The sequence below is a fragment of the Delphinus delphis genome, chromosome 16 (assembly GCF_949987515.2).
Source record: "Delphinus delphis chromosome 16, mDelDel1.2, whole genome shotgun sequence".
Lineage (NCBI taxonomy): Eukaryota > Metazoa > Chordata > Mammalia > Artiodactyla > Delphinidae > Delphinus > Delphinus delphis.
Window position 1 is genome coordinate 9,212,555 of NC_082698.1, and position 8,841 is coordinate 9,221,395.

Consider the following 8,841-nt stretch of genomic DNA (forward strand, 5'->3'; position numbering starts at 1 on the left):
TCTAGTAGGCCTGCGTCTTTATTCCTGCCCATTCATATTTTTTTTAACTAAGCTATATTCTGTCTATAAAAGTCATGCCTAAAACAAAATGACACAGAAATATTGAGGAAAGATATACTGTATAAGTACTAAACCATAGTTTGCATACTGGTATTAATTTATAGTAAAGTATGATATAGCTTACCAAAAATCATGAATATAGATAAGGAAGAATGCTACATAGTAATAAAAGAAACATTCCACCAAAATTTGATTGCATCCACCAAAATAATCTGGAAACATATTACGCAAAAACTGAGGATCTTAGCAGGTTTTTCTCAGACACTTACAGATCAAGCAGGCATAACATTGTTAAGAATACAGGAGAGTTGTTTAAAAAAAAAACTGGGGCTATTAGTCACCAAGCCCTGATTAAAATCCAACCACTAATGCAATTCCAGGTAAATCATAAAAGGCAGAGTTTTTCACTCCGTGGTTCTCAGGTGCCCTTTCTCTTAACAGCCTGAAAGTAATTTATTAGTGAATAACATGACTGAAAAATGATGGCTCTTGGGAAATGATCCTTTAATCATTAACCTAATACAAGACACATTTATAAAACTTGCCACAGGGCTTCCCTGGTGGCACAGTGGTGGGCTTCCCTGGTGGTGCAGTGGTGGGCTTCCCTGGTGGCGCAGTGGTTGAGAGTCTGCCTGCCGATACAGGGAACACTGGTTCGTGCCCTGGTCCAGGAAGATCCCACATGCCGCTGAAAAAAACTTGCCACAGGGTAACAATTTTATAAAAACAAGAGCAAGCCAGTCCTTGACTTTTTATCCTTTCATCGCTTTGAAAAAAATGGCATCAAGCTGAAAGAACAAGAAGATCACCAACATCTCCTGTTGTCTCTGCCATAAGACCTGCTACCTATTGACCAATGGCCTGGTCACCATTCAGGAACTCTTTCTGTGCCGGTGGTTTCCATCTAGATTTTGGCAGGAACTTGAAGAATAAAAGACTCAAAACAGCACTAAAGGTTACAACAGGATTTCCATGCCGTCTATAAAAGCATTCACAGTTAATGTGATATTCACTTGGCTGGTTTTTACGACCATATCTCTGTTTGATCAAGAATGTTTGTTGCCCTGACTGTATTCTCTTAAATACTCACGTCCACATCTGTCTCTGACTCAATTTCATGCTAAGCATCATAACTCTTTGGGGAAAGAGCTACCTCGCTTCAAATGCCTGCTTAGTTCAACGAGCCTACGATCAATACCACCTAACAAAATAAATCTTTTATTAAAACAAAAATACATTTTAAATGTTTATCTGACTCTTAACCAAGGGTTCATAACCTGTTGAGGTTTCACTCGAGAACCACAGTTCTAGGGTCTTATTATCCTGACATCCTAGAAGTTTTCCTTTATAACATTTTGCTTTCATTTAAGTCCAGTTCCAGGAAGGGAAAAAAAAAAAAAAGAAAAAAACTTGCATAATCCATTCAATAAGAATTTACAGAGTGCCAGCTCCATGTCAGCTCCTGGGCTAGGTGTTGGGCTTCAAAATGAGTCATACAAGGTCCCCGCTCTTAAAGTGCTTCTGAAACAATGGGGAGAACTATTAAGCAGATAGTAACCGTACAGTGTGATAAGTTAACTAAGGAGGCTCTGGGGCACCAAGGAGAGGCCTCTTGCTTGGGGACTGGCACAGAGTGAGAGCATTAGTCACTGAGGCCATGCCTGAGCCAAGTCATGAAACAAAGTAGGTAGTAAGGAAGCAGAGGAGGGAAGTGGGGGTGGGGAGGGCTTTGAGGACAAGAGGATTAGCATGTGCAAGGCCATGAAGTCTCGAGAAAGCACTGACACGCTGGGAGAATTGCCAGGGAAGCATAGAGTGGGAGGAGGAGGCACCTGGTGAGAGATGGGGGGCCTTGTGTGAGCCGCTGAACGAGGAGATGGGGTGCGTTCGTGGCTGCAGGAGGGGGCTTGGTTTCATCTCTACAGCAATTTCTCATGGATCTAGAGGCCTGATATACTCACCACTTTGCTGTATCTTCTTTGGGTTTGAATCAATTCTGTAGCTTTTTGACCTGTTTCCAGCTGCCATCAGATGCGTCTAGAAGCCTTCAATGCCCATTGTCTACAGGACAGACTTCCAAGTTTGACATTCAAGGGCCCGCACCACCTCCATCCAATCTACCTGCTTCTGCACACACTCTCTCCTCCTGACGAGCCACGTCCTAGTAACAGACCTTACCCTCCTTCAACTCTTCTCATTTGCTTACAACGGCCAGCTCTCCTTCTGCAAACTTTTTTAGCCTCAGAGCCTGAGAATATGTCTGGCATTTCATACACACCATCTGGCATTGTCAAATTTCTTATAAGTTTATTTCTCATCTCCCGAGCGAAACTGTGAGCTCCTAGAGGCAGGCCATGTGCTCCTAAAGGCACAATGTACGTTTTAAAAAGTGGATTGGATTAACATGGGTCAGAACTTGAGCTTTGGGAAATTGTTGTTAAAAGGAAGATTCAAGGTTAGGGAATGTTAAAGCCTAGCACCAGAGACAGCGTTACTTAACAGACTGCAGGAGAACAGACAAGGACTTACGTTCTCACTATGAGAGTCAGTCCATGGTTCCTGTACTGCCAAGGTTATCTCCTGACCACCAGTCATATCAGCAAACGCTGACATCCATAAGGGTCTGAATTACTAAACGGGAAGATATGGAGAATATCTAGCTCTGAAAGTGGCAATGTAAATCTATGAGGGGAATTTCCCCTTTTACTGTATAAACTTTGGCCTTGTTTGATCCTATTGTACATACATAAGATAGAGTCAAAATAAAAACAGCTATTAAAGGGTCCTTTTTTAGTGCCAAACAACCGGAAGGCTTACAAAAAATCATGTCATATTTGGATGTTGTGTTCTTGGCCAAGAAATCAACAACAAATTACTCATGGATTTAGCAAATCCTAGTAAAGAAAAGTTGATCATAATAACCGTGAAGGGGGAATTCGCTGGCGGTCCAGTGGTTAGGACTCTGCATTTCCACTGAGGGGGCACAGGTTTGATCCCGTGGTCGGGGAAATAGGATCCCAGATGCCACGCAGCACGGCCAAAACATAAAATCTTAAAGGTTTCCGTAAATTATGGGGAGTTCTCTGGTGACCTAGTGGTTAGGATTCCAGGCTTTCACTGCCAGGGCCGGGGTTCAATCCCTGGCCTGGGAACTGAGATCCCACAAGCCGTGCAGCACGGCAAAAAAAAAAAAAAAAAAAAGAAAGAAGCATTTTAATTAGCATTAACTATGTCAGCCTTGTTAGATTTATAAGGACTTTGAGAAAGAGGTACTGGATGCCTCCATGCTCTATATGAACCTCCGATTTTTCCCTCAATACTTTTTCTACAGCAAGTAGAGAAGTCAAAATCATTCCGTGGACCTTAAGTCCTTCAAACAGACCCACAGAAGCACCTCTATTGGTTGATGGCAGAGTTTCTGCTCAGAACAGCAGTTTGAGAATCAGGAATCATCATTTATTCCACAAATATTTATTGCATCTACTGTGTGCCAGGCACTGTACAGTGAACAAAGAACACAGGAGCCCTGCCTTCCTGGGGCTTCCAGACTAGAGGAGGAGCCGTAAGCGATCAAACATGTAGGTAAAGAGGAACTAAAGCAACATTGTCCCCTTCATCCACGCCTATTTTATCTGAGTCCCCCAACTAATTTATTTGGATGCATTTAACGACCACCAGCGAAGAACAGTGTAGTAAAATCTGTTCTTGATTTGCCGCATCCTTTCCCATAAGGGGCTTATTGAGTCTGCTTGCTTGAACTTGACCACAGAAATACTTCTCACTTGAGTTGAGTCAAAAAGGCAATTCTCTTTAGTACAAGTAGTCTAATCTGAGCATCCAGACCTTTCCCTGGGAAAGAGAGCCGAGGAGGCTCCCCTCCACTGAGGACCCAGATTCTGACTTTGGCAGAACTTGTGATTCAAGGAAGAAGGCTGGGGTCAGCCCACTGGACCCTCAGCTTCGAAAGGGTCAAGGGCTGGTGAAAAGTAGTAACTGCCAATGCCGTTTTGAATCCCGCCAGACTGCAAGCATGGTGCATTGTAAGAGCTCCATAATCCATTTATGATTAATTTCTTTTGAGCCAGGGGCTCCCAAACCCGGTCCCATGGACGTATGGGCTTGAGAGGCCTATGAACATTTAAAGTACAGGGGTGTGTGCATCCTCCTAGTTATAGAGTCCATGGCTTTCATCCAATGCTCAGAAGAGTTCTGAGCTTTAGAGGTTGATGTTCTCATCTAACGAACCATTATGAGTGGAGGTCCAAAGTGCAGGAAGAAGAGCAATGAATTCAAGTTCTGCAGTCAAGGTCGCTCATAGGAGGGCACCCAAACCGCTCTGGAAGACCAGACAACGATGACAGAGAGAAGCTTTACTAAGCTCAGTGCATTGTGCTGCAGTATTTCATTTATCCGCCCATAGTTTATGAGACAAGTACCAATGCTTACTGCTCTTATCACAAATAATAAGTGACAGGGCTTGGATTCAATCCCAGGTCTAGGTCTAAGTGGTTTCCAGCCTGTGTGTTTAACCACTACCTTGTATTTGCTCTTCCCAAGGTCAGAAGCACTTGCCGTCTCCTATGGGAACGTGAGAGCGCTATGATTACAAAGAGCCTCTAGCTGTCCCCTTTGCCAATAAAATCAAGTCGAAAACCTGGTACCGGAAGGCCCCAAAGGTGTCTCCAGCAAAATCCGATTTAAAAAAAAGAAAGGGAATCCAGACAGGTTCCCAAGACTTCACAATGCTCAGAGCTCTGACGCTGGTGAACGCATATTTCAAAGAGCCATTGTGCATCTTAATTACAGGTAAATAGGTGGACATAATAGTCTCTGTTGACTCTTTTCAGGTCTAGTCATTTCCTTTGGTCTGCTCAAGGGTGAAAAACTCAAGTTCCCCATCCCCTGTCAAGATCTAAAGCTTATAATTCAACTCAATTCCACCATAATCTCACCCAGCACCTATCACTTACAAGTCAACAAGCCCCAGGCAACTGTGGGCAGGAAGGTGGTCACAGAGATGAATAAGACATTTCATATATCCCTCCTGGCAAAAAACAAGGATGCAGGATACATTTTATGTAATCTATACAGCCCTAAAAATGAGGCACAGATCTATGGAGTCGGATTGAAGAATGGTGGCAATGATGAAGATCACCACTGTCACCCCCATTTAAGGAGGACCGACATGGCGCTGGCACGTTATACGCAGTGTCCCGAAACACTGCAACAATTCTAGGAGGTAAGTTTTACTGGCCCATTTTAGAGCTGCAGTGAAGTGGAGGATATTGCCCAGTGGCGCTACAATAATCGCTAACTAATTGCCTGAGTGAGAGCTCGAGCCCGGTTCTGTTTGCCTCCAGAGCCCTGCCTACTTGCAACCAGCTCGTTCTGCAAACCTTTTGCCGTAACGTGAATGCCCTCTGCTTTATCTGTTTTATGTACTTGGTCTTCCAGAAGCATATTCAAAATAGTAATTTTTAAAACACAGTGTAATTCTAGATTTCAGCACCACGCAACATAGACCCGTGACCTAGGAAGAGTTAAGAGCTTCATGCTGACCTTTCCTTTTCAACATTATTTTAAGAAGTCTTCCATTCACAGTTGCCCATTCACTGAGCAATTCACATCTTCCACCCCAAGCCCAGGGCTGGTGTTCTAGAAGCCCTTCTCCTGGGGAGCTGCCTAACACTAGGTGATCTGGTTTCCTTCCCATGAAAATGAGCTTGAGACACCTACCTAATATCCAACATTATCCAGTGTGTTCATCTTTACACTTCAGTTAATCATTTGCAGTGTTTTGTCACAGTTTAGACCATGCAAGTAACGCACAGCACAAAAATAATCTGCCAGAAAGATTAGCTGTCATTGTTCCAGTATGTTATAAAACTACCAAATTGCTGACATAAGTTATCACTCACTTAGATTGTGAGAAAACACCATGTCCCAAGAGTGGCTTTCTTTTATGAATAACTTTGATTCCCCAAAGTTTTCCAGGCAAAAAGTCCAGCTTCCTCTATTTGTCAAACGTCGGGCTCCTAAGAGCCATATATCATACTGATAACATGAGTTAACAGGTGGAATGATAAATGCTGATTTAGGGAAACTGATGTCTGCTGGACATGCCATAAAATGCTTACTGTTGTCCCTCCTAGTAAGTGTTTTTTGGGTTTGTTTTGTTTGTTTGTTTTTCGGTCACACGGCATGTGAGTTCTTAGTTCCCTGACCAGGGACTGAACCTACACCCCCTGCACTGGAAGCACAGAATCTTAACGTCTGGACCGCCAGGGAAGTCCAGTTACTCCTAATAATTGTTAATAGAGGGCAATTAGGAGATAGCTTTTATCCAGGCTGTTCTGTACTCTATAGAAATCTTACAGGAAAATCAATCATAAGAATTAATGGGTTCAGCCCAGGTGCACTGAGGCCCCAAACTTCATGCTAATTAAGTTCATAAAACTGCCAAGACTGTTAATATTTTGAAAAACTTTTGTCCAATAAACAGAAAAGTCACACTGTTCTCAAATCATAGGTAACATCAGAATCAAGGGGTCTGGGAGGGGGTAAGGAATCTTAATATTTGCTCAGGTAATTCTGATACAGGTGATCTTTGAGATTGCACGTGAAAAGGATGTAGCTGACCATCTGGGTACAGGGCATCCCCTCCCCTGGCAGCACGCCCATCAGCAATGCCCTGGGGCTGACCCACACCCTGGTGTAAGGAACAGTAATGCTAATAGTTCCTCCTCCTTGTTTTTCCTTATTCTTTTCAGAGGCGAGGGCTTGGGTCTAAGGATAAAGGCCATTAAGGCCATTTTAACCCCTGGGAAGGTGGCTGACTTGTTTAGTTGGCAAGTGACTGTAAATCATAGAGGCAGATATGCTCAGAGCGGCTTACCAAGTCCCTGCTCTCTCTCAGAAACTCCTACCCCCTTGGCCCCAGTGCCTTCCCCTGATCCCTCCCTCCAGCCTCTCACCAGCCTCTCCTCTCCCTCCTTCACGTCCCCTGAGCTCCAGTACCTGCCCTTCTCCTGGTTCTCTGTCTTTAAGTTTAAAGAAATGTTTATCTTCACTGCTGTTCATTTAAAAATCAGAGAACTCCTATTTTAATTTCACTTACAAAAGTTGACCCAGTTTAACTGTGTTTTCTTTTGTATGCTGTTTTCTTTGTATGATGGGGCCCCTCAGTCACTAGCTAATTACTACTCATTTCTTTTGAGCTGGGACCTCTAAGAACACAAAGATTTTAGATGTGCTTTTCTTAAGGGCAGAGAGTTGTTTTCCTCATGCCTGCGTTGCTTTCCACAGAGACAATACTCTCAGAAATAGAGCAAGTGCTCAAAATATAGCTACCGCATTAAGTCAGTCCAGGCTTCGGAAACTTACATCCTGACTGGGGGTGTGGACATAAGTGCAGGGGAAAAAGTCATGACACGGACCGTATTAGTTTCTTATTGCTCGTGTAACAAATTACCACAAACTGGGTAGTTTAAAACAACGCAAATTTATTTTCTTATAGTTCTGGAGGGCAGAAGTACAAAACAAAAGGTCTTCTGGGCTAAAATCAAGGTTTTAGCTGGGCTGTGTCCCTTCCAGAGGCTCCAGGGGAGAATCATTTCCTTGTCTTTTCTAGTTTCTAGAGGTGCACGTATTCCTTGGTTCATGGTCTCTTCTTCCATCTTCAAAGCAGCTCACGGCAACCTCTGCTTTTGTGGTCACATCTGCTTTCTCTCCTTCTGACTCTCCTGCTTCCCTCTTATTAGGACCCTTGTGATGACACTGGGCCCACCCAGATAGTCCAGAGCCCAAGATCCTTTATTTAATCACACCTGCAAAGTCTCTTCTGCCATGTCAGGTGATACAGCGGCAGGTTTCAGGGATTAGGACGTGGGGGCATTATTCAGCCGACCTCAGACAAGCACAGACCTAGGGATCCAGGAAACAGTGTTGGGGGAGGGAGTCCCCTTAGGTGGGATGAGTAGGGCTTGGCTTTCTATTAGAAGAGGCTTTCCAGCTGAGCCGTGAACGGTAGGTAAAGGTAAGAGCATACGTTTCCAAGTGAAGCAAACCCGAAGCCTCGGTTTCCTTATATGTAGATTAATATAATGTCCATTCCATAGGGTTATGGGAGGATTAAATAAGATAATGTATGGAAAGTGCCTGGCAACGTGGTGAGCCTGCCGCGTGACTAATAGGTAAGACGTAGAAAGAGGACTTTGGAAACAGCAGAGATGACATCCACCTCAACTGCTCATTACAGGCTATTCCCCCTCAAGGCTGGGAGGACAAGGAAAAAGAGAAATTGTCAGTGAAAAATGTAGTGTCCTAGGAGTGACCAAGAAAACATCTTACAGTGCCACTCTCCTTCCCAGAGGTTATAAGTTCCGCATCTAGCTGTCAAGATCTCTTGCCAAATGACTTGGCCATTTCCATCCAGAATAAAAAGAAGTTAGGGGTGCGGCCAAACCAAAGGAAATGCACTTGGCTCCAAGCCGTTCCCATAGTGACCCAGCCCCACCCACCAGGCAGCCGCCATCTTGGGCTGTGTCAGGTGCTGGCTCCAGTCCTTACCCACTGCCCGGGAAATGCTCCCTCCTCGGGTTTCCTTTTAAAACACTGGGTTGGTTTTATGAGAAAAATAAGTCTGGAGGGGACTGTTGGTGATGATCCCAGTGGTGGGCGGCTGACTCCATGCTGCTTGGTAATTGCCTCTTACATGTGCAGTGCTGGTGAGTTTGGGGCTTGTTGCAACCAGGAGGATGGGGGGAAGCTCGCATTCTCCTT